Source organism: Herpailurus yagouaroundi, unplaced genomic scaffold (assembly GCF_014898765.1).
Source record: "Herpailurus yagouaroundi ecotype Mexico unplaced genomic scaffold, PumYag 186, whole genome shotgun sequence".
Lineage (NCBI taxonomy): Eukaryota > Metazoa > Chordata > Mammalia > Carnivora > Felidae > Herpailurus > Herpailurus yagouaroundi.
Window position 1 is genome coordinate 36,063,396 of NW_024412417.1, and position 25,399 is coordinate 36,088,794.

The 25,399-nt window shown below is 52.3% G+C and overlaps 1 long non-coding RNA gene across 19 annotated transcripts in view; it reads left to right on the forward strand.

The window, feature by feature from the left end:
• The window catches only part of LOC121042978 (uncharacterized), a 265,060-nt gene that overhangs the window by 212,545 nt on the left and 27,116 nt on the right, over positions 1-25,399 (forward strand). For 11 of the 19 annotated variants that reach the window (XR_005796589.1, XR_005796587.1, XR_005796594.1 and 8 more), the window contains 2 exons: positions 1,479-1,615; positions 10,006-11,857. The exons of 1 other annotated variant lie outside the window; for it this stretch is intronic. This is a non-coding gene — a long non-coding RNA (uncharacterized LOC121042978). 7 more of the 19 variants (XR_005796595.1, XR_005796581.1, XR_005796585.1 and 4 more) reach the window with 7 other exon arrangements.

The window sequence follows — 25,399 nt, forward strand, 5'->3', positions numbered from 1 at the left end:
ACTGAGGGTGGCGCACTTTCCCTCTGCCGTGTTTCCCTTCAACTTTCAGATCGTTGTTCTCAAACTGGGTGTAACGTTGGACTCACCCAAGGAGTTTAACAACCTTGCTGCCGGGATCCCCAGTCCCCCCACCACACAGGACCCGGGCATTGAGGTTGTAACATCTCCCCAGGTGTGGTTCTGTGGTGCGACGGTGTTGAGAAGCACCGTCTTAATGTGTGTTTATTTTTGACACAGAGAGAGAGAGAGCATGAGCAGGGGAGGGGCAAAGAGAGAGGGAGACACAGAATCCGAAGCAGGCTCCAGGCTCCGAGCTGTCAGCACAGAGCCCGACGTGGGGCTCAAACTCACAGACTGCGAGATCATGACCTGAGCCGAAGTCGGACACTCAACCGACTGAGCCACCCAGGCACCCCGAGAAGCACCGTCTTAGATCACACCTGCCTCAGGGATGTTGGGAAGCTCATGAGAGGCTGGCAGTTTCAGACAATAGCTCCAGCCCTCCTAAGCCTGAAGCCAACCTTGCCTTCAAGTTGCTCACCTTTGCTCAGATTCAGGACAGCCGGAGTCTCAGAAGAACAGACAGCGCCGAAAGAGGAAAATGGAGAAACGAGTGAGATGGGAACAGCCCCCAAAGCTGTCATGTGCTGTGCCCCTATCATGTGCCAGACATTGGCCTGAGCACCTTCCGTACATTAACTTACCTGGGCCACAGTTCACACACTAGCACTGAGACGCCTCTGCTGATATTACCCCCATTCCACAGATGAGAAGACTCAAATAGATAAGCAACCTGCTCAAACTGGTAGGGGCAGGGCTGGGATTTCAAGGCAGATTGCTGGCTCTGGAGGCTACTGTTTAACCACCATGTCAGTTGCTTTGCAGAATGATCTGGGAACTGTGGTATATCGGTCCCATGTGGCCAAGAGTCCCTTCATGGTGATGACGGGGCTAGAGGTAATCTATCACTCTGCTGCTCAAGAGCCTCTATGATTCCCCATGGCTTCTGTAGAGGAAAGCCACACCATCGGCCCAGCATAGGAGGGCTGTCTTTACAGCCTGACCACTGGCAGGCCACTCTTTGTCACTCCATGTCACACGTGATGTTAAGACATCTGAAAGTCCTCTCTCCTTTCTCTGCCTGGTAACCCCCTGACTCTTTAATACCTAGCTCAAATATCCTCTTTCTAACTCGTGCAGCAAGAGTCAGTGCCGCCTTCCCCTTTGTTCCCAAAGCTCTTGGTCCCTCCAACTGTGACCACATGGGTCACAGCCTTTCTCTCAGGACCCTCCAGTGGATGCCATCCTCTCCCAGGTAGGATAACCTCCTTTACCTTGGGATCTACCTCATTTCAGCCAGGGAGATAGGTGTTCTTTATCTTCTGACTATCAGAGGATTTTCTGTTTGTAACGGATGCTTTTCTTCAAGGTGCCTCGGGCTCCAAATTGCATAATTGATATTTACTGTGTTTTCCTAGGTCAGGCTATGATTTTGGCAGAGTCCCGAGCTCCTGTGGAGATTTGCCTCTCGCCAGCCTTGGGCTATCTGCATTCTTAAACATCTCAGGGCCCAGAAGAATTTGACCAGCTCTGAGAATGGCCTGAATGAAGAGAGGTTGGTGTCTTGCTCAGTGTTCAGCTTGCTTCCAGAACTAAGCTACCATGGGCCAGAGGAGGAAGGGGCAGGAGGAGTGGATTTTTGGTGACCAGAAGTGAAATATGTTTGTTTCTTCATGTGCTTTTGTGGAAATGGCAGGAGTTGCTCACCAAAGAATAGTAAGGTTCTTTTACCAGAGCCCCACCAAGGTCTGAGGGAGGCAGGCACACACGGAGCCACCAGCTTGTCAAATGATGAGACACTGTTTATTTATTGACATCCAGTGCCTAATTTTTAATCAGATTACTGCATATTGTAAAGAAACAGGAGAGTATGACCCAAACTCAGGAGAAAATATAGTCAACAGAAAATGGAATAGAACGGAGCCAGGGTTAAATTTACACTTGCGTGATCAATTGATTTTTATTAAGAAAAAACTTCATTTTTCAGAGAGTTTTAGGGTCACGGAAAACTTGAGTGGGAAATACAGACAGTTCTCATACACTCCCTGTCCCCGTGTCCACACTGTCAGCATCCCGCACCAGAGTGAGACACTTGTTACAGCTGACAAATCTGTACGGACACGTCATTATCACCCAGAGTGCATAGCGTACGTTAGGATTCACTCTTGGCGTTCTATCTTCTCCGACAAATGTGTGACATGTATCCACCATCGTGGTCACATATGCAGTCATTTCACCGCCCGACACACCAAATCCTCTGTGTTCTACCTATTCGTGTGTCTTTAATGAGACATGATCTGAGAGCTCCCCAGTTCCAGATTGGCTGCTGAAATCACAATGCATCCATGAAATGGCATACCACACGGCTGTTAAAAAAAAGAAATAGTGGCTTTATGTAATGTGGAACAATCCTGAAGCCATATTAACCTTTGTAAAGCAATGTCAGCCTGGGGCGCCTGGGTGGCTCAGTCGGTTGAGCGTCCGACTTCAGCTCAGGTCATGATCTCGCAGCTTGCGAGTTCGAGCCCCACGTCAGGCTCTGGGCTGCAGCTCGGAGCCTGGAGCCTGCTTTGGATTCTGTGCCTCCCTCTCTCTCTGCCCCACCCTCTCGCATTCTGTCTCTGTCTCTCTCAAAAATAAATAAACATCCAAAAAAAAAAAATAAAGCAACGTCGGCCTTAACGTTGAGTAAGAAACCAGGGCAGAGAACGGTGTAGAGCGTGCAAAGAGCTGTTCTAACTGCCACCTTTCCCTGTCAGCCACCTATACTTCAGGCATCCACACTCAACACATCCTGTCGTTCCTGCCTCTATACTGACCTGTAAGTCCCAGGGGACAGTCTGCTCCATGAGGGCAGGGCCAGCTCTGTTGCCTGGGTCAGTCCCAGGGCCGGGCATAGTAGCTTTCCATCGGTGAGTACACGAAGGGGTGTACAGAGGGGGTGCGTTTTCTTTCCCCAACTTCCTTCTACCCACCGTGCTTCTGACACATGAGGTACAAGCCCCCGACATCCCCTCTCCCTCTCCTGCGCACTGGCCTGGCCTCCCTTCCTCTCTCCCTTGAATCTCTATGCTCGGCAAGCCTCGTTTTCCCCCAGGCTGCCGAGACGCAAGAGTTGAGGAGAGGCTTCAGGGGGACCTTGGAGACGATCGTGTGCGCAGGGAAGTTGGGCACGCCTGACCTGACTGATGAACGTAGGCGTAGGAGCCGGGCGACCCAGACGCAGACCTGATGGCGTCCGAGTCCGAGCTCTGGCGTGGCCGCCTGTGTGACCTTGGCCATGTTCCTTAACCTTGCCGAATCTCCGTCTCCTGAGCTGTAAAAGGAAGCGAAAAAGGCCTCTCTGGAGGTCGTCATGAGGATTGACCGTGGTAGCCCTAAGTGAAAGTGTCCTCTGAGGGAGGACTCGGGCAAAGTGCTTATCGTGTAGGGAGGAAAGTGAGGAGGGCCCCCTGATGTCCTCAGGTGCCCCCGCCTTCCCCGGGGAAAATCCCCACGGCAAGTCAGAGAGGTTCCAGTTTGCCTCTTCCTCTTTTATTCAGTGCACTTCTCTCGGCCGCCCAGGGCTTTCAGCTCAAGCAAATAAATTATCCTGCTCTGCTGGGCTCTGTGTTCTGTAGCCAGCCATATGTTTGAGCTTGATAGAGATTCTTATCGGGCGGGTAATATTACCCAGCGAGGGATGACATTTCTTATCAGAGGCCCTGAGGAATCAGAGATAGGAGCCCTTTCTTTTTACCGGCAGCCAGGCCTCGATGTTCAGGGCTGGGCCGGCAGGGTGGGGGGCGGGCCGGGGCGCTGAGTGGGCATCTCGCGCTGCACTGGGCGTAGGTTGCCCCCCGTCCCTTCCACGTGACAACTGGCCACTCCCAACAGCCTGCCTGCCTTTGAGATGTTTGCAGATGATAGAGGCAGGGCCGGGCAGGGGGTGTGAATGAGGAAGGAAAGAGGGGATGTGAAGATGCTAGATCCCTTGGGGGTGGCTGGCGCTTGTGGGGGGAGAGCCAGGTGGCCTCCCGCTGCAGAGCCCGGGCGGGGGGCCTCTGCCCCCTGGTTCTGCAGAGTGGCGGCTGTTGAGGCTCTAGTACCCTCCACGGTCTTGGCTGGGGGAGTGGCGAGGTGCCGGGTCACCTCCTTGCCCCCCTCCAGATGCCCCCTGTCCTCCGCCCTGTTCTGGGACAAGGAGGCTGTCCTGTGTAGGTGCAACAGGACGGATGCCCCACGGGGCTCCTGGGCCCTCTAGCTTCTGTTTGGGAGGTGAGGTGGGTGGGCAGGAAGGGGGTGAGGTCAGGGTACTCGTTGGCTTCCTCCTGCTGGGTCCCTAGTTGATACAGACAGGTCTACACAGAAGGCCCTGCCCTGCGTCTCATTTCTGAATCTGGCGGGTACCCATTGTGTGATATTAGGTTGTTTACCTCTTGCGCCTTGGTTTCTTCATCCATAGCACAGGGTGACGCCGCATCTCTTGCTGTTGCTTGCCACTTGTCTTTGGATCTCTCCGGTTTCTCTGCCTCTCTTTTGCCCTGATATCTGGAGGAAGGGGCACGCACTGCTGGGTTCCCAAGGGCCCAAGGCCAGAGCTCACTGCAGATGAAGCTCCAGTGTGGGCAGAGGAGGTGGGAGGTGACCGCATGATTTGGGGACTGCAACCTCTGTTGGGGATACGTGCTCCTCCTGATTTTTGGGAAGTTCTGCCCTGTGCAGCCCCGCTCTGCAGTCATAATCTTGCTAGCATCAGAAAGGGAAGGAGAAGTGGTTTCTCCCTCCCCCTGGACCCTTCCCAGCCAGCAGTCCTGCCTCTGCTTCCTTCCCGTTCCCTCCGTGTCCTGCTTCCTTCCGTCTCTCGGTCCCGCCCTCTTGTGGGGTGGGCTGAGCCTTCAGCCTCACCTCCCAACAGCCAGGTCCAAGTTCTGAAAGCCCAGCTCTGACCCTGTCCCTCTCCCAGCCTCCGCTAAAGCCCACCTCCACGTCACCCCACCCTGTGACCCCATCCCGGTCACCTCTGTGATGACACCTTGCGTGCAGGGTTCATCTCTTGTCTTTGGAACTGACCATTGTCTTTCTTTGACTTGTGTACCTGATCCTGTCGTTTGTCTTGAGGGGACCACAGACAGGGCTTTGTTCTTCCCCAGCTCCGCCAGCTGCTGGCTCTTTGACAGCGGGCAGGTCACTTCGCTGGCCCGAACCCCAGTGCCCTCAGCTGGGACTGGGACTGGGAGCTCCAGCACAGAGGTTCTTCTGAGAAGAAGGCTCTTACTGGGGCTTGGCCAATGACAGGCGTTCAGTGAGTGAGGGGGTCCCCTCTCTCTAACCGACCCTCGGATTATCCAAACCCTGCCCATGCTCGAATTCTGTTCCACCATTTGCTTTCCCGCTGGGCTCTTCTGCCTGGGGGTCATCTTCCTCTGTTGGAAAGACTCCATCTGAGCGCCTCGTGTCTGGACAGCTGGGCTAGACCGTGTCTCTTCCTGCCTGTGTCTGTCTTCCCAGCATGGTGCAGATTCCTTTAGGGCACCACTACCATGCCTGGTCCTCGGCTTGGCCATTGATTTGGTGATTGAGCAGTTTCCTCCAGGGGAATGGAAGACAGTCACTTATTCCTTCATTGGACCCCGTTTGATTGAGTGCACATCATGTAGCAGGTCTGTGCTTGGCACGGAGTTGGAAGGGGGCACAAAACGGAGACCGCCCTTCTGGAGGCCATCCTCCAGTGAGGACGCTGCCCTACCCAGAGTCTGTTCCAGGCGTGGACTGCAGATCTGGAGGGACATGGTCCCTCCCTGTAGGTAGCTCAGAACCTGAGGGGTTGGGGGCGTGGGGGGAGTTCTGTGCCCAAGGAGAGGATGCCTCCCTTCACACCCCCTCAGATCAGAGCTTGTGGACCCCCCTCAAAATGCCACTTGTCAAAATGTGGAGTATCCAATCTGCACGTGCTTCCCGCCATGGCATCCCTTCCCACCGAGAGGGTCAGCTCCCAGGTCAGCAGCACCTCTCATCGTGGACCTGCATAGCCCTTGTTAGGTAGATCCTCTAAGAGAGGTGTTCTAGAATGTTCCAGCTTGGCTGATCATGAAGGTACCCTGAGTACTCATGCCAGGCCAGCTCGTCCCCAGCCAGGGCAGCGGGTAAGAGCCAGCCAGCCGACCATCCTGGCTGGCTTGTGGTTTCTTTCCCTGTGAGCCTCTAACATCTGGGCCTGGAGCTGAGTTTATTTTTCCTCCACCGCCAACACTCTTAACCAAAATCATCCTCATCTTCCCCGTAGCTCACGGCAAGAGCTTCCAAATTGGGCTCCCTGGATCCATCCTTGTCCCCCTGTAGTCCTGTCTCCGCTCAGCAGCCAGCACAATCTTCCCAAAATGTGAATCAAATTGTGTCTGTCCCGCCAAACATACCAGGGCCTTCCCATTTCTGTTCTTGGGATAAAACCCCAAATCCCCCACTGGGCTCTGCATGAATTGGCCCAGATGTCTCTCCTCACTCACTATTCTTTAGCCACACTGACCTCTGCTGAGTGATACACCCCATTCTCACCCACCTCAGGTCCTTTGCACATGCCATTTCCCTGCTTGGAATGCTCCTTCCCTCTATTTTTTGCATAGTGAGTGTCTTCTTGCCCTCCGCTTCTCCCGTTGTTTCCTCCCACTGCTCTCTGCTTTTCCTCCTGGCATGATCTGTCCTGATACATTTATCTGTGTTTCACATCTGTCTGCTTTCATGAGACTGAGATCCTGAAGGGGCAAAGATGAGGTCAATTTCGCTTACTGGAGTAAGAATAATAAAAGCCAGTGCTTTGATCCCACTGACCATGTGCCAGGCACTGTTCTAAGTTTGAAGCTGACCCAACCAGATAAGCCTCCTAAGACCCTCTTGGGTGTAGATGCTCTTCTTGCCTTCATTTTACAAATGAGGAAACTGAGGCACGGAGAGGTTAAGTCCTGTGACCCAGTGTCCCATCTAGTAGATGGTCAAACAAGAATTCAAAACCACACTGTGCTCTAGGGGTCCATACTCTTAACCCCTCCGGGCAGGCCCTTACTAGTGCTTCCCCAGAAGGGATGTTCAGGGAATGGTTGGTACATGAATCAAAGGGCCACTTGTCCCATGTCTTGGGGAGGTCCTCACTGTGGTGTCTGTGCTGGATCCAGGACTGGCAGCATGGTAAAGAGGAAGGGACCTGGAATGCAATCAGGGTCCCTCTGTATTCACTAAGCGGTGATTGTAGAAAGTCTCTACTGAGCCGTGATGTTCTGAGCTCAGAGGGGAGTGGTGCTTGCACGGGGCACAGGAGTGTCTGGGAGTTGGGCTGAGGGCTCATAGTGTGTACCCACAAAGTATCCTCTGCCCTTGCCCTCTTGGGGGGCTTCTCATCTCTGGGGACAGGGCCTCACATGCACTGTTTTTCAGGTGAAAGTAGCTTTCAAGCTGGGAGGGAGGAGACCCCTCCCAGCAGGGGATGGCCTGGACTGGGTGACAAGGACAAGGGACAGACACAGTTCTTGTAGGATACGGAGGGTGGCCCCCATGTGTTCTCTCATCCTTGGCATGTCCTTGCCGTAAAGTGGCGATTTTGCTGACTTCCAGTTGCAGGGTCAAGTGTGGGGGGCTTCGGGTGGCCCCCTGCCCGTGCCACAAGATGGAAGGGCCCCCAAGAGCATCCTGTGTCTCTGGACGGGACGGTGAGGGGCCGCCACCGCGACCCTGTGGCCTTTCTAAACAGATGCCCACAATCGTCGGTTTGACTTTCTGACCCTTTCCAGGAAATCCCTGCTCAGTGCCTTCAAATAAAACTTCTCCCTAATACTTAGTTCTGAGCGTTGTTTTGTTCTTTTCCTCTCTCCTAATCCTCCCTCCTTCCTGATCCTCTGTCCAGGGCCCTGCCTTACACTCTGCTTCCCGTCCTTCCACATTATGTGGGTGTCGCTTTCTCTCTGCTTCTCTCACTGCCCCGTTACCTCACTCTGGTCTTCAGATAAACAGCTTTCAAAGGAACCCACGTGCTGACTTCTTGGAGACTTGCCCGCCTGGCATCAGATCCAGCCCCGCACCCCGAGTCCCCCCCCAACCCCCCCTGGCAGGGGGAGAAGGACATTTGGTCCTGTAACCACCCGCCATAGGCATCTGACTCAGCCTGGATGCTTCTCATCTCTGGAAGGTGCTCCGGCCCCAGGCCTGGACCTGACAGCAGGGCCTGGCTGCAGTTTTCACTGGTGACCCCTCCCAGTGCCTTCTTCTTACTTCTGGAGATCACTGCAGCCCCTGGATGCCGCTCCTTCTGCCCCAGAAACTGTGACGTGCAGAGCCGTGGGGCCCTAGCTTCTCCACTTAGTAGGTGTACCTTGACCAGCCTCCTGAAGCCAGACTGGATTCTGATCCTCGCTCCATTATTTACTAGGAGGGTGATCCTGGATGAGTTTCGTAAGAACTCTGTGCCTTGGTTTCCTCATCTGCAGAATGGAACGCTGACATAGCGTCCGCCTGTGGTGGACTGAACTATGGGCTCCAGTTCTTCACTCCCCCGTAATCAAATTAACACGAGTACACCTTTGCCACAGCCTCCAGGTGGGCAAACGCACTCCTCCCCGCCACGGCTTCCGTCTTGGCCTCGCGACTTGTTTTGGCCCATGGGGTGTTAGCAGCATGCCTGGAGCTGAAGATGGAAATTGGACAAGGTTGGGCTTCCTTTCTCACGTACGTTTCATCGTGGCAGCAGGCCTCTGATGGCCTCCAATCCACAGAGGATGAGAGACGTGGAGCGGATCCTAAATTCACACCTCGAGTGGAGCTGAGCTCAGACAAGCCCCCCCCCCCCCACCGGTACCAGCCGGAGCCCGAGCTGACTGGCAGGCATGCGAGTGAGAAACAGACGCTTGTTGTTGTTTGCCTTGGGCTGGGGTGTTTTGTTACACAGCATCCTTGGAGCCATAGTAGACTGCTATGTCGCCTTGTAGAGTTTATTGTAGGAACTTTAACTGAGTGGGTCCATTCATGTATTAGATTTCTATCGCTGCTGTGACAAATTGCCACCCACTCACTGTCCGAAAGCTGTATTATCTTACAATTCCATAGGTTAGAGGTCCAACGTGGGTTTCACTACGCTAAAATCAAGGAACACAGGGCTGGTTCCTTCTGGAGGCTCTAGGGGAGAAGTGTTTTCTTGTCATCCCCAGCCTCTAGAAGCCCCTTGCATTCCTCGGCTAGTGGCCCCTTCCTCTGTCTGCAAAGCCAGCGACATAATGCCTCTCCATGCCTTCCTTCCATGGTCACCTTTTCCTCTGACTGACTCTTCCCATTTTGGATGCTTCTGATTATATCGGACCCACAGAAATCACACAGGATAATCTTTCGCTTTTAACGTCAGCACATTAACTTTCTTCTCCTCTGCCACTTAAATCTGCCTTTGCCATGCAACCTAACTAGTCACAGGATTCAGGGATTGGGGTGTGGGCGTCCGCAGGTGGCCGTTACTCTGCAGACCACAGCACACTGGGCACTTAGAGCGGGGCTTCACGTGCACCGGGTACTTTGTACCCACTGGCATGACTTCCAGCCTTAGCATTCCCATTCACGAGATGAGAGGTGATCCCATCTGGCGTCTATGTGGGCTTCTCAGACGGGCTTTGTTGTGCTGGACATGGGGAAATATTCCATCTCTTGGTCCTGGATGGACTGGAAGCTTATGAGACAGGAAGGGGACAAGGTCAGTTTCCTAACTGGCTTTGGAGCAGATCAGAGGTTCTTCAGGATGCTGATAATGCTCCTGATTAATGATCATGGCAAGTCCCCCGTGGTCCTCCCTGTCAGTCAGCATAGCCCCCCCCCCCCCCCCCCCCCCCCCCCCAGCACAGGACTGGCGGAGTGACCAGGAGGGCTGGGGGAGGCCAGGCCGGGGCCAGCCCATATCTCCACGTGCCCAGCTGATTCTTTCCTTGCACTTGACAAGAGGTCCTTCTCCTCTTCCCACATAAATGGACTGCAGGGAAAAAGAAACTTCCTGGCCTGCCTGATACCATCTCTAAGGAGGCAGAGGAAACAAAACCCATTGACAGTGATAACCTCTCGCCAGACTTCTGTGTTAATGGAGGGGCTGCAGCTGGCTGCAGGACGCGTTCAGAGGTGTTGGTTGGGTGTGAGTTCCCACAGAAGGGGAGCTAGAATTCAGTGTGTGAGAACAGAATGGGAACAGTGTGGTACTAGGAGAGGAGCCCAGGTTCGAGGGTTCTTGGGATTTGGAGGTTCCATCAGTGACTTACTGTGTCGCCACCAGAAAGCAAGTGACGCGTTCCGTCCTACAGTTTCTTCATGGTGGCCAAGTGGAGTTCACAGGGCTTTCCCCACAGTTGAAAGGAGATGCTGTGTAATGATCTTTGCTGGAGATGAAGCTACAGAGAATCACGGGAAGAACTTGACGGTTCTTTGGACATCACCAAACTTGCTTGGGGACATGAGCCCAGAGAGGTGACGTATGATCCACGGTCACACAGCTGCTGGGGAGTAAAACCAGGTCCTGGAACCAGCCTCAGTTTCCACCCTCCTTTTCCTTCGGCATCCCGTGTCGCCACCTTTGTTCCCGACACCTGTTGCCTGAAGCACCCCGATCTGTTTCAGCCCTGCCAGTTGACCTTCTACCCTAAGCTAATCCCTCGGTGGCTTCAACATGACCAGTAGCCTCTCACCACGTACTTTAGGCATCCCACGGTTTCACGTGACAGGCTCTGGCTACAGGCCCCGTTCATATTGCTAATTGGGTGGCCCATGATGGTAAATCATGACTGGGGGCCAGGAATGTGGGTCCAGGTTTGCAGGGCTAAGGGGCATGCGGTGCGGGAAATGCAGCGTGATGGTTACTTTCATGTGACGACTTGGGTAGGCCATGGTGTCTACGTATAAATATGCATACACACACAGGCCCCTGGTTCTTTTCTCTGGAGAGATCGGAGTAGTCTGTGCAGTTAAAACAAGCCAGATTTAGGGCCACATCCAGGAACTGCCACTGCGTAGAGAAAATTATTAATTGACCTCATTGGGCCTCACTGTCTTTGTGGGTAAAACGGAAATAATATTAATATCTGCCACGTGGGTGGCAATAAAGACTAAACAGGACAGTAACTGTAAAGCACTTCACGTGCGGCCCGGCAAACAGCGCTCAGCAAATAACGCTGTTTATCGTGAGATGTATACTGTCTGCAAAAGCCACGTAGGTGCGTGAGTCAGTCTACTGGCTGTCCGACAAATCACCCCAGAACTTTGGGGTTTAACACCAGGACTGTTTATTTTTCGCGGTCTTGTGGGGTGCTTGAGCCCTGCAGGGTGGTTCTTCTGTTCCACTTGGAGTCAGTGTGGCTGCGTTCACGGGGGGAGCCCTGCGAGGCCGCGTGGCCAGAAGGCTTTACGTGGGGCCTCAGCCAGGACGACTGGGGCAGCAGCTGAGGCCTCTCGCTTACTCTGAGACCTTGTCATCATAGTCCAGACGGACCTTCTCTTCCAGTGTGGCAGCTGGACCCCCCCAAGTGCCTGGTGTAAAACCTGCCCGGCCTCCCTAGGGCAAGGCTCAGAACTGAGACGACATCACTTCCATCACATTCTGCTGGTCAGGCGGTCACAGGTCAGCCCAGATTCAGGGGCAGGAGAAATGGATTCTCACTTTGGAGGGGAAAAACAACACGCGTGTACAGAAACGGGAGGAATTCTTGGCAAGCCTCACCGGACGCAGCCGACCCCGGGGCCTGAGTTGCTTTTAGAGTTTATGACTCTCAGCGTCTACCGTTTAACCTCTTGGGTTATCTGTCCTAATCTAGTGAGTACCAGCAGGGACTCTGGAGCCAGACTGTCTTGTTTCAGATCCAGCCTCTGCCACAGACTAGCTGTGTGGCCTTAGGCTAGTTTCTTATTGTTTCCCCATCAGGAAAATGGGGATAATATTAGTACTAAGACAGAGCTTGCGTGAGGATACACCCACATGTGTATAGGCAGGTGTACGTATACAGGTGTGCATGTGTGTGTATGTGAATGTGCATGTATATGTGTGCACAGCCAAGTATGTCTGTATTTGTGTGCGCACATGTGCGTATGCATACGAATATATGCACATGCACGTGTGTGGTTGAAATTTAGGACATTGCTTCTCAAGCTGTTTCCCTGTTTGTATGTTTGCAGCTTGCCTTGGCCCTGGACACAGGTCGTGCTTTTTTTTTTTTTTTTTTTTTTTTTTTTTTAAAAAATACTAAAATTGGACCTGGGAGTTGGTCCCCAGCTGGAATTGGGACTGAGTGAGCCCTCCCCAGGCCAACAGCTGGCACCTTCACTGCAGGAGCAGTTCCCTGGGCCGGGCCTTGAGAAGCGGCAGTATCAGTGGGTCCTGGTAGAATGCGGACAGTCCTCGGGCCCGTCCCGGGCCTGCTCAACTAGTTGCTCTGGGGGGACCTCACAGGGACCACACTGTGCTGCTTCTGTCCGTGGCTGCTTTCCCAGCGGCCTTTGCTGGTGCCACCTTCGGTCACCTTTCCTCTCTCGTCCCCCCCAAAACACCCACATCTTCTGCTCCCCCAGTCGGGACCTCGGAGGGGTCCACACACAGGCCTGGTTTCGTATTTGGACCTTCGGTTTTATTTCACTTTCCCACATCACTGAGAAAGACCTAGTATCCTTGGCTCACCTTTTGCAGGCTGAGCTGAGGTCAGGCTTAGCTCAGGTCAGGCTTAGCTCTGGGTGGCCCGACCACCCGGGCCTCTCTCCCTCCCTTTCATAATGAGCTGATTTCCCCCAGGGTACAGCTTCTGGGCAGGGTGACCCCACCACTTTGTTCCCTGAGCCTTCCCACTAGGGGGGAAGAAACCCAGCTATCATTTATTGATCATCTATGCTATGCACATGTATCGCTCTAATTATTACCCTGCAGGGAAGATATTATTATCCTGAAGCTAAGAGATAATCAGCAATTTACCAAAGGCACCAGCATTTAAACCCTTGTCCACCTAACTGGAAAGCCTTTTTTTTCTCTTCACCATACTAGAGGTGAGATATGAAGGATTTCTTTTCAAGGCCGTAGGTCCTAAATACTTCTCTTTGTATGTGCACAAAATCTTGCAGAGAAAATTTTTTTCCCCCAATTTAAAATGTGCCGACTGTCCTTGGGGTTACAAACATGTCCCAGAAAGTCAGGAGCTGGCCGAGTTGGAAGGCACGTATGACGTGAGCCCGGCCAGGGTGCGGTGACGGGGAATCCCGCTGCTACTCACTGCCCTCCTCTGTTGAGACTTTCAGTTTGTAAACATGTTTTCTTCCCCGCACTTTGGCATCCATCATGACTCAAATCCCAGGTTGTCAGCCCTTGTAGAAAGGAGTTCAGATCTTGGCATTAAACGGTGCCCACTGTGTGTGCAGGGCTTTGCCACCGCAGAAGGCTTCCCGAACCTCCGCTGATCCACACAGCTTCCCGGACAGGATGTCGGCCTCCCCGACGAGAACGATAAAGGCCAGAGTCTGAACACCAGCCTGCTCACGGCTACCAGGACCTTTCTCTGTCCAGTAGCTCATTAGCTGAGAGGCCGCGAAGCAAATTGAGGCCGCATTCAGGCTATGGGAAAAGACCTCTCCTCCCTCCGATGATCTGGCGGTCCCTCTGCAAATACTGCGGGACATCTGAGCCCTGAGTGCACCGATGTGTTTACCTGACCGGCCTCCCCACGACACCGTCTGCCTCATCTGCCCCCATTCTTCAGCACGTATCCCCGTCCCTGGCCTGTGGCAGACACTCTCTAAGGAGGCGCTGGATGAAGGGACGCGTCGCACGTCCCGTTACCGACGAGCCGCTTGGGGAGCACCGAACTCCTGCCGGGCCCCCGGCTGGACTTTGTTTCTTCTTACAAAGCACCGCGTGTCTATTCCAGAAACATCTCCAAATCCACACACGCAAAAGGAGGAAGCTAAAAAGGCTGCTGTTATCATTCAGAGGTGACTAATTAGCAGGGCGGGTGTATATGCATATGCATATACACGCACTTGTAACAGCACCTTAGCGCACGCGTTTGTTTGCCCGTAGCGGTGTTACTAAGTATGTGATGAATATCCTTCCCCGTCGGCACGCACACTCCTGCTCCTTCGCTCCACCCGACTGCTGGGACACGCAGCCTCGCCGTTGTTCAGACAGCAGTGGCAGGGGCCCTCCAATTCTTCTTGGGTGTCTGGGGCACTTAGAAATTCCGCTCTTGTCCCGTGACAAGCGGTGCTTCCGTGAATACCCTCGTAGTTAAATCTTCGCGACTAGATTTTCCTGTTTTATGAGGATGTATGCCCGTAAGGTGCAAGAGGCCATTTAGGCCCCTGCGTGCCCTTCGGGAGGCTTGGCCCGGCTTCTCCCTCCGCCACCGTATGGGACACCGCCACGTCTCTGAGCCCACCGCCGCAGGGAAGCAGGGCGGACGTGCCTTTTCCGGCCTCTTCTCTCTGACACTTGGCGTTAACACCAGACGCGCAGTTACTATTCCCAGCCTGCGTGTCCCTGCATCAGAGGACCTTCCTCACCACGGGCTGATATTGTTGTCCCCCTTCCGGCCCTCGCTTTCTGTAACAAACGTCTCCAGTTAATTCAATCATGATTTGTGGTGTTTGGAGCTGAGCCTGAGTGGGTCTGGCTCCCTGGCATGCCCTGGCGGCCAGCGCGGTGTTTTCTAACGGTCAGAAGCAAGAGCTCACGACCGAAAGACCTGGATTTACCCCTTTGCTCACTTAAGGCTTTGCTTTCTTACCTGACTTCTCGTGTTACCTGCCTCGCACGGTCAAGGTGAGACTTCCGTGAGATACGGTACCCAGAGGGCACAGCACAGGGGTGACACGCGGCCAACGCCCAGCTTCTTGTTGCTTGGGGCGTGGTTCGTGGGTGGTGAGTGCTTCCTGTGTACCAGGCACTGTTCTTAACCGACTGAGCCACCAGGTGCCCCTGAGCCAGGCACTGTTCTAAGTGCTTTACCTCTGGAGGTGGCAGACTGCAGCCCACGGGCCCCATCTGGCCCACCATCCATTTTTGTGTAGCCCACGAGCTGAGATTGGCTCTTCCGGTTCTAAAGGGTTGAGAAAAATAATCAAAGGAAGTATCCTATTTTCTGACACGTGAAAATTACATGAGATCAGATTTCATTGTCCTTAAGTAAAGTTGTATCGGAACACAGCATATTCTCCCTTTTACATATTGTCTCCGGTGGCTTTGACGTCTGATGGTGAAGATGAGTAGCCAGCACAGAGATACGGCATGGCCCACAGTGCCCCCAAAGTACTCACTATCTGGTGGCCCTTTAGTTTGCTGGGTCTCATATGAACCCATCTAATCCCGCGTAGGGCAGGCTGCTAACTGCCAACATCTTCACCGCACATGTGGGGAAGTGAGGTTAAGAAACTGCCGGAAGCCGGTCCCCGGGTGGCTCCGTCGGTTAAGCGTTCGACTTTTGATCTTGGCTCACGCCATGATCTCACGGCTCGTGGGATCAAGCCCCGCGTCAGGCTGTGCGCTGTTTGCACGGAGCCTGCTTAGGATTCTCTCCCTCTTTCTCTCTGCCTCTCCCCGTGTCTCCCTCCCTCTCCCCCCTCGCTCTCTCTCAAAATAAATAAATAAACATTTAAGAAAAAAATTGCTTGCAGTCACACCCAGCTTGTAGGTGGTAGAGTGGGGGTTTGGTTCCCAGAGCTGGGGCTTTTAATGTTTCCACCATAGGGTAGGTTATTGGTCTTTGAAGGTGAGGGACATGGGGGAGGGAGAGGTGAAGGCAGGAGGTCAGGAGTGGGAACCACTTCCATTGGACCTCAGAGTTTTGTTTTGACCTTTCTCTCATAACCGGCTCTTCACCACCCACCACCCCCCACCCCGCCTTCCCAGTCTCCTACTGTCACCTGCTAAACACAGGACCAAACATACAGAGGTATTCAATATGCCCCTAAAAATGCAGTCACTTTAGAGCAGAGAGATAATACAAGGCAAGACTAGATATGGGCTACGTGCTTTCTACTAAACACAGACTTCATAAATGTTGGAATGCATGAATGGATCTGGTCAATAGGTCTTGGATTCTTCAGAGTTTAGACTCTGGAGGTAGGGCAGAGACCCCTAGGAAAATCAGGAAAGCCATGGACATTCTCACGGGAAGGAGACCTTCCTGGGCCGTTGTTACGCTCCCCGGGTGGCACCAGGTTCTTAGGCTACAGTGTCAAACGCTTCTTCTGTTAAAATCCCCCCGCGGGAAAACTGCTGTCTTTTCCATGGCTCCACTTTGGTTGATTCTGAATGTTTGGTTTCTTGCAACGGTTTTGCTGAGATATCACTCATGTAGCATACAATTTAGATATCATACAATCTTGGAATATTTTCACCACCTCAGAGAGAAGACGTGTCCCCATTTCGCTCTCATCTCTCTACCCGCCTTCCCCTGCACCCCCAAGTCCTGAGCAACCTAGTATTTCTGTTGCTATGGATTTGCCTATTCCGGACGTGTCGCACAAATGGAATCATACAATATGTAGTCTTCTGTGACTGGCTTCTTTCACTTAGTGTGATGTTTTCAAGGTTCATCCACTTTGCAGCGCGGGTCTGTACTTCATTCTCTTCTGTGCCTTAGTGACATTCCATTGTGTGCATGAACAGCATTTCATTTGTTCTGTCATCAGTGGATAGATATTGGGTTGTTTCCGGTTTGGGGCCATTATGAATGCTGACTGCTTCTCTGAAGGTTCATGTGCAGGGTTTTGAGTGGATGTGTGTTTGCATTTCCTTGTGTCTATATTCCCAGGAGTGGAATTGCTGGGTCATGTGGTAACTCTGTATGTAACCTTTTGAGGAACTTCCAGACTGTTCTCCAAAGGGCCTACGCTGGTTTTCATTCCTGTTAGGAACTGTGCATTCTTGCTCGTCATTGATGCCTGTCTTTAAAAATCACAGGATTCCACTTTCTGTAACTTTCAGAGCACACAAAATTAATGAATAGTGCTAGAAATTAGTACAGTGGTTTCCTCTGGGAGGAGGGCAGAGACAATTAGAAAAGGCACAGAGAGGGGCGCCAGGGTAGCTCAGTCGGTAAAGCATCCCAACTCTTGATCTCGGCTCAGGTCATGATCTTAAGGCTCATGAGATCGAGCCCTGCATTGGGCTGTGCACTGGCAGTGTGGTGTCTGCTTGGGATTCTCTCTCTCACCCTCTCTCTCTGCTCCTCCACCATTCTCTCTCTCTCTCTCTTTCAAATAAATAAATAAACATTAAAAGAAAAAAAAAGAAAAGGCACAGGAAAACTTTTGGGTGAGGGAAATGTTTTATGTCTTGGAGGTTTAGTGTTTTTGGTATATGCATTTGTCAGAATTCATCAGAGTGTTCATTAAAGACATTTCACTGTGTGCTAATTAAGCTTGAATTAAAAAACAAACAAACATACAAATTGAAAAAAGCCTCGGTGGAGGGAGAGAAAGGAAAGAGTATAAGTTATCTCTGGACATGACTTATCTTACCCACCTTCCCCTGGACAGAGGGCCTGTGCCTGGCAGGCAAGGCCAAATGTGAAAGGCTTTTAATTGATGTGATTAACTATGTCTCAATAGGGAGCCTCGTTAACACCAAAAGGGAGGAAAGGAGGTTATTTTTCACTCTCCTAACTAGGGGAAGGCTGGAAGGGAGTCCTGGGGGGCACTTGGAGGGCTGGTCCCTGCAGTGGGGGAGGGGCGGGGGGAGGATCATTTTATCAGTTGCTGCAAAACCTAGCCTCCATTTGCGCCTATGGAGAGGAGGAAACCCACCTGAAATTTTGGTGGGGGTGGATGTTTTTCCAGTCCTCATCATTCACGAAAACACAGTGGCGGTATAGATAGAACCCTCTATAACCCTTCCTTAAATGCACTAGTGGCTGTTGAACAGACCATAACAGGAAACAAACAAACAAACAAAAAGAAGCAAATGGTTTCATCTTCCCCCTTAGACTCTGCAGAGAAATTTATGGATTGACATAAATTTACAGAAGATCAGGATCAGACAAACATCATTAATTACTCACATAAAATCAGTGTAAAAATTTTTATAAAATTGCAAAAATTGTATCATTTTATTTGTAGGTTAGAAAAAGTACGTATTTGGCTAGAAAAAGCCTAGGAATGTAACAGCCATTATTTTTGGAAGGATGTGATTATAATGTGATTTGCTTTTTTCTGTTGCTTATCTGTGATTTATTCTTCTCAATGACTGTTGATTGCTTGTGAGTTCAGTTGTTTGTTAAGAAGTTATTTCTTCTCTCTCACTGGTTGGAGAGGTCAGTTTCCATAGGCTCCCCTCTCTGGAAGAAACTCTCCCCTCCCTCCCCACCAAGCTTCCAGCTTACCAACTTAAAGGCAGCACTGAGTAAGTATTGAACGTGATCTTCGGGTTAGCCAGGTGAGGGTTCGATCGTAGAGGATCTTGGGCAGGTTCTTTCTGTGTCTTCGTTTTCTCATCAGAAGAATGGAGCTGATAATATGCTCCCTGATCGATTGATGGGAAACATACATGAGAAACCCCCAGCACAGGACTTGGCCTTAAGTATCAGTTCGCTCCTTTTCCAGCCCCCTTTTAGCTTGGTACCTTCCTGGTACCTTGGAAACTAGCACTCAGCATTATGGTCCAGGTGACTCCTGATGGTTGGGCTGTATTTCCTGAATCATTGCAGAAGCTTAAATACACCTGCACACAACGCGTGGTGCGTTTGTGTGTGTGCGCATGCACATCAGCAACACTTTTGTGTGTGTGGCGTGACATTAAACGAAACCTCCTTCCCTGCGGATGAGTGAGGACAGCTCGCTGCAGGAGCTAGGATCTGTCACAAACCAAAGGGAGAGCTAATTGCAGCAAACCTCCGGGTGACCGCACTACTTATGTTCCTTCCTGCAATACGATTCCTGGCAGTGGTGATAGGAGTCTTCAGGCAGTGTGTCCAGTATGTTGGAAACGTTCTCTTCCTGCAGATCAGGATGGAGAAGGCAGTCCCAGGTTGAGTGCGAGTGTCGTTTTTCCAGGACTGGGGGAAGGGTTTGGCAGAGGGTGAGTTAGGGTTTTGCAAATTATGTCTACGCTGGTGGAGCACGCAGGGCACACGTGGGCAGAAGTGATTTGCTCTCATGCAAAACAGGAGCCACGTGCGGTCCTCTGTTCCCCCCACCCCACCACTTCTTTGGTCACCTTTGCAACCTCCTTCTGGCTCCAGGATGCCTGCCCCAGCCCCTGTTCTCGGCTTCTTTTTATGGCAGTGGTTTTCGAACTTCAGTTTGCAAATGACCACCTGGGAAACTTGGTAAAATGCAGATCTCTTGTCTTCCCCCACCAGGTTTTCTAACCCAGTGGCTCTGGGGTGGGGCCTGGGAAGTGGCATTTTCACCAAGCTTCTCAGATAGGCCTGTTTGACCAGAAAGGCACTGTATATTAGTTTCAAGGGGCGCCTGGGTGGCTCAGTCGGTTGGGGCGTCTGACTGTGGCAGGGTGGCCCTTAACTCTGGTGCTGTGTGGCCTGTTCTCCCGGCACACACACAGACTCAGCAGGCCACCTAACCCAGGAGACCGAGTGTCCTATTGAGAGGTAGATGGTGTTTGGGCTGAGGGGCCTGTGGCCTGGCCGTGCTCCAGCATCCTTGGGGTAAGATGGCCATGTTACTATCATAACTGCATTTATCGGCCACGGATTTGGTGCTAGAACCACCGCAAGGACTATGCGTGCATTTTGTCCCTTAGTTGTCACGGCACTGCCGTGAGGTTGGGGGCACTGTTAGTATCATGATGGTTCAAGGATGAGGAAACTGAGGCACAGGAACGTGGAACCAGAATACACACCCAGGCAGCTCGCCTCTAGAACACTAGCGCTTAGCCTTTGTGCCTTCGGGCCTCTGGAACAGCTACCTTCCTCTCCTGTCGCAAAGATGTCGTGATGTTGGAAGACAGCATGTGCAGTGGAGTCAGGCCCACTCCTTCCTGTCTGGGGCCCTCAGCCCCCTTTGAGCCCTAAATTGCTCATTGGTAAAATGGGAATAAGGGTACCTACTACCCCACAGGGCTGATCAAAGGGCCAAAAGAAATGGTAATCTTTTAGGATATATGGCACTCAATAAATGTTCTTAAGTATTTTCCATTTTTTTAAAATGCTTACTCATTTTTAAGAGACAGAGACAGGCAGAGTGTGAGGGGCAGAGAGAAAAGGAGACAGAATCCGAGGCAGGCTCCAGGCTCTGAGCCGTCAGCACAGAGCCTGACGCAGGGCTCGAACCCATGAACTGCGAGATCGTGACCTCAGCCGAAGTCGGACGCTTAGCCGACCGAGCTCCCCAGGCGCCCCAACTTCTGCTGTTTTCAGCCACTGAACTGTGAGGTACGTGTTAGTGCAGCGTAATATTGCTGCTCCTGATTGATACAGCCTGCAAGGCAGAGATTGAATCCCACCCTGCATCGATGGGTGGGGTCTTCCTGGAGCCCCAAGTGGCCACACACTCTGAGGTCCCATCTGGGCTCCTGAGGAAAGTGTGCTCTGATGGATGAGTGATGTCTGCTGTGCTGGCAGGCGGGACCTGGATGCTCGGGCACCGCGTGCCTCTCTGCTAACCGGGCGCTTTCCCCAGGCCATCCTGAGGGCTGTCCCCCGACTCATCTCCTCATCAGCTTCTCCCAGCAGCTGTCCCGCTTCACGCCATCTTCACTTTCTCTTTCTCAGCGCGGGCTCTTCTCCCTGACTTCCAGCATCCCACTATTCAGGCCTCGATGCAGCCTCCCCGGATTTCCAGGTGTTTTCTTTCTGTTCTAACCTCAAGGAGCTCCTCGTTGGCGCCTGAGAGTGCTGCCCACCTTCCCGGCTCCCGGCCTGGATCACAGGCCTCCTCTCCTGCCCACACCCTCCCCCCACCAGTCTCTGGTCATCAGGCTCTCAGAGGACTTCCTTTGAGGCCCACAGCGACCCGCCCCCCCCCCCCCGATGGCAGACCACTCAGTGCTCGCACGCGATCAATCTTTGACTGTCTTGTTTTGTTATCTTTGACTTCATTCCTCACGGTATCTAACATTCCTCATGTTAGAGTCTCAACTCCCTAAGTCAGTCCTCCCGTCAAGGAATGGCCTTGGTGTTGCAATTCCTCACCTCAGTGACTAGGTGATAACAGGCATTTGAGAAATAAGTTATCAAAGAATCGGTTGGATCGGTGGTGCGGGGCTAGGGAGTGGAAGGGGAAAACCCAAGCGAAGTCACTTAGGCCCTCTGTCTTCGCTTTTACGGGCCTGCAGCCTGCCTCTCCCCCTCCCAGGCTGGACTTTCCGTTCACGGCTAGCACAGTCTGGGTGTATGTCCACATTATACTTTGAGTCCAAACGTAGCTACTGAAGCAGTCTGTTGCTCAGGCCATTGCTGGGCTCAACTCTGGAATGAGAGAATCCAGGAGGTCTGGGCAGGATGAGCCCACCCACTTTAGGAGGTGTGCTTCCCGGGTGAAATCAGGTTTCGGCTCATCTGGAAGAACCGCACCAGGCATTAGCCAGAGCAGAGGGGTGCTCTGTGGAGGCCCCAGCCTGCATAAAGCCCGGGGCGCGGGAGACTTTTCCAGGGGTGACCAATAGCACCGCAGACTAGGAGTTTTTAATGGCACGTTTTCGTGCAAACATTCCCATTTGTTATTCCTCTGTTTTCCCTTCTCTTTCCTGGAGGCCTTAGGCTGACCTCCCGCCCGCAACTCTCCCACTGTCCCTTTGCCCACTCCTCAGGCTGGCCTGTGTGAAGGAGACCGCGTTATATGCAGAAAACCTCTTTCTAAAGTTGTGAGCGCTCGTGGACAGAGATGGAAGGTTAGAGCATCAGTAGCCCCGGGGAAAAGTCCACCTTCCCCGAGACTCAGAGTGTGACTGTGGCTTCCCGCTCCCTGCAGGTTACCAGAGATGAGAGTAACGGGTTTGGGCGTTTGTTCTGAGAATTTGTGGGCGGCCCGGCACATGCGTCCATTGCATGTGGCCGCATAGATTGGTCTTTTGGAAAAACGATTTGTCAGGAGCTACCAAAGCATCGCTTTGACCCGCGTCCCTATTTGGGGAATGTGTTGAAACACATTCTCCACATGCTCCAGGAGGGAGGATGCTGGTTTGCAGGAAGGCGTGTTTCAAAGCCAGGGCACTTGTAGGAGCAAAGTTGGGAGCAAGATGGCACCCATTGCCACCCAGTACGTGGCACTTCAGCGCCTGAATCTTTCCTAGGCATCTGAGGGATGGAGAAGAGGTGTTAGAGAGCAGTGGCAATCCGTGGTGTGACAGTCACATACAGCGCTGCGTCCTTCCTGGATCACGGAAAGTTATAGAAAGAAAGTAGCACTTTGTCGGAAAAAATGAAGATTTGCCTATTTGGTGGCAGAGCAGGGGAGTTATGACAGTTTCTTCTTCTCGTCTCTTCTCTTTCTGGTAACCTGCCTTAGCCAGTTAAAAACTGATCTGTGGCACAAAAGAAAAGAAAAAAGAAATCTACAAGTGGATTTGTAGGGCCCCAGGTGCCCAAGATGGGGGCACGTAAAGGCAGCCTGAAGTGCCCTCTCTCTCAGGATGGTGCCCAGAACATCATGGGCACCTTGCGGCAAGGGGCGGGGGCTGCTTTTAGGTCTCATGCCCCCGGGTGCTGCACCCAGTGAGGGTGGGGTGTGCTGCCGAGCCCCCGGCACAGCGCCTGGTACGAGCCCGAGCTCCCGGAAGGATGTGCTCCCTGCCTCCCAAATGTGCCAAACAGTGTCGTTGTTGTGCTTTTTGTCCTGCCCGTGTCACATCTCATTTAAACCCCATCATAACGGTACCAGATGGGTAATGTAGTAATCCCCATTTTACAGACAAGAAAGCTGAGTCCTTAGTTGCCATCCTGTTGCTACATTCCAGATTCAGGCTCTGCACCCACTTCTCCGTAGGGCAGTTCTTCACATCTGCTTTCGCAGTGGGGAAACTGAGGCTGTAAGTTACCTGCCGAGGGGCCCACAGCCAGTAGGAATCAGTCATGGGAATGACTCCAAATCCAGTGGCATATTTTTCTTTTGAATTGTTATGGAAGCTTCCTCCATTCAAGGCACATTACCTCTGGCCTCTGAAGGACCCCTCTCCTTCTTGTTGCGTTCTTTCCTGCTGTGTTCCCTTCACTCCTCATAGGCACCCACTCCGGTATTTGCCGTGTGCCGCACATGTGGACTTACTGTAGGGCTGTGATTGGGTGTCTTTTAACTTAGACGCATGGGGTTCTCTTACGGATCTCCTTCTTGTCTTTTTTTCACTCAATGCTCTCTTTTTGAGGTCCAGTCTTGGTGCACGGTTTACACTTAGCTCATAAGAGGGCTGCGTCTGCCCTTCCGTCGCTGCAGATCCTGCCCTGTTCACTTCTCTTGTCCCTGCAAATGGACACTAGGGCAGCCCAGCCAAGTCTGCAATGACACCTCGCACCTGTGCCCATGGGGAGTGTGGGAGAGTTTCTTTGGTACAGACCCAGGGCTGGGATGGATGAGTCATCGGGCATACTCATATTTAATTTCACAAGTACTGCCAGGTTGTTTTCCAGAATGACTATACCAGTTTACACATCCACCAGTGCAATGCTCAGGGGGTTCTGTCTCCCCACGGCCTCCCCAGCACCTGGTGTTGTCAGATGCATCCATAAGCATGCGTCCGACCGCCCCAGCGTGTCAGGACATTGGATTAGCATCTCTTGAGATGCTCTTTTCTGCCGCAGACTTCACCTTAGCACACCAGAATTTCCAGCAGGAAGAATGCCCAATCGGAAAAGGAAGTCCTTTCCGCAACTCTCTTATCTTCTATCAGGGAGCAGAATTTCCCCGGAAGTCGCCAGGAGACTTCCCCTGGTTGGCCAGATGGGGCCAGGGGTCCTCCCTACACCAGTCCCTGACAGAGACAGTAGGGTTGCCGTGGCCACTGCGTGCCTCTTCCAAGTACCTGAACAGAACCGGGAAGAGCTGAACAAGGAGGAAGAGAGTGGTGGCTGGCTGCTTATTCAGCCACCGGTTGGCTCTTCGTCCACACCAGGTCTTTAATTTTGCCCATTTTTTGACTCGTGCTGCCTCTTCTAGGCAAGGAGTTCTCCCCCCTGACTCTGTGCAATTAGCCAACTACAGAGAATTTCTAAAGCAGTGAGTCAACCAGCACGAGGCCATCGCCTTGGGGATTTGGTCTGTCCAACTCATTCCAGAGTCTGCCATCCTTCTTGCCAGGCGGACGTCAGACCTGTGCCCATCCTAGCTGCCCCGAGTTGGGTTCCTTTTGTGGGCGCCCCGTGTGAGAGGCCAATATGGAGATTCCAGGGCAGAGCACCAAAATCGCCTGCCCAGAGTGCCAGCCGAAGGCAGGTGCGAAAGAACACCTGTCAGGGACTAGTGCCACCATAGGCAGCAGCTTCTCATTAGACACGTTCATACTATAGTAACCCTGGCGTGTCTGCCTAACCAAAGAAATTAATTTCTAAATGGTACCTAATAGTTATAATTTATTGAGTGCTTGCTCTGTGTCGGATGGCCCGGTAAGCATTTTATTCCTTTGATCTCACATAGCCTGCCTGCCGGCCCTGTGGGAGCATTTCTGTTATGGTTAAAGCCCAGGCTCCAGCCTGGAGACCACCTGGAGAATCCCAGTGCTGCCGTCGCTTAGCTGTGTGGCCTTGAGCAAGTTACTTCACCTTTCTGTGCCTCAGCTTTCTCATGTGTACACAGGGCATAATAACAGTATGCTTGGGAGTTAAGAAATACAAAGCGCTTGGGGCGCCTGGGTGGCGCAGTCGGTTAAGCGTCCGACTTCAGCCAGGTCACGATCTCGCGGTCCGCGAGTTCGAGCCCCGCGTCGGGCTCTGGGCTGATGGCTCAGAGCCTGGAGCCTGTTTCCGATTCTGTGTCTCCCTCTCTCTCTGCCCCTCCCCCGTTCATGCTCTGTCTCTCTCTGTCCCAAAAATAAATAAACGTTGAAAAAAAAATTTAAAAAAAAAAAAAAAAAGAAATACAAAGCGCTTACTTAGAATAACACTGGCTTAAGAGTACACACACAGTTCCCATTTGATAAATATTATTAGCTGTGGCTGTTGCCGTTTCTAAAAATGAAGAGACCAGAGGCTCAGAGAGATCAGCTTCCCAAATGTCAGATGGCTATGAGTAGCAAAGATACAATTTGACCTAAGAGATTCTGACTCCAACGCTGGCCTTCTATCCATCCAACTGTACATCATCAGTCGTAGCTCCATAGCCTGAGGGAGCACTGCCATTACTCTCCTTATCAGTAGAATAAATTTTCAGCTGAGGACCCAGTGATGTTTTTTGTAAAGAAACAGACTCAAAAAAAAAAAAAAAAAAAAAA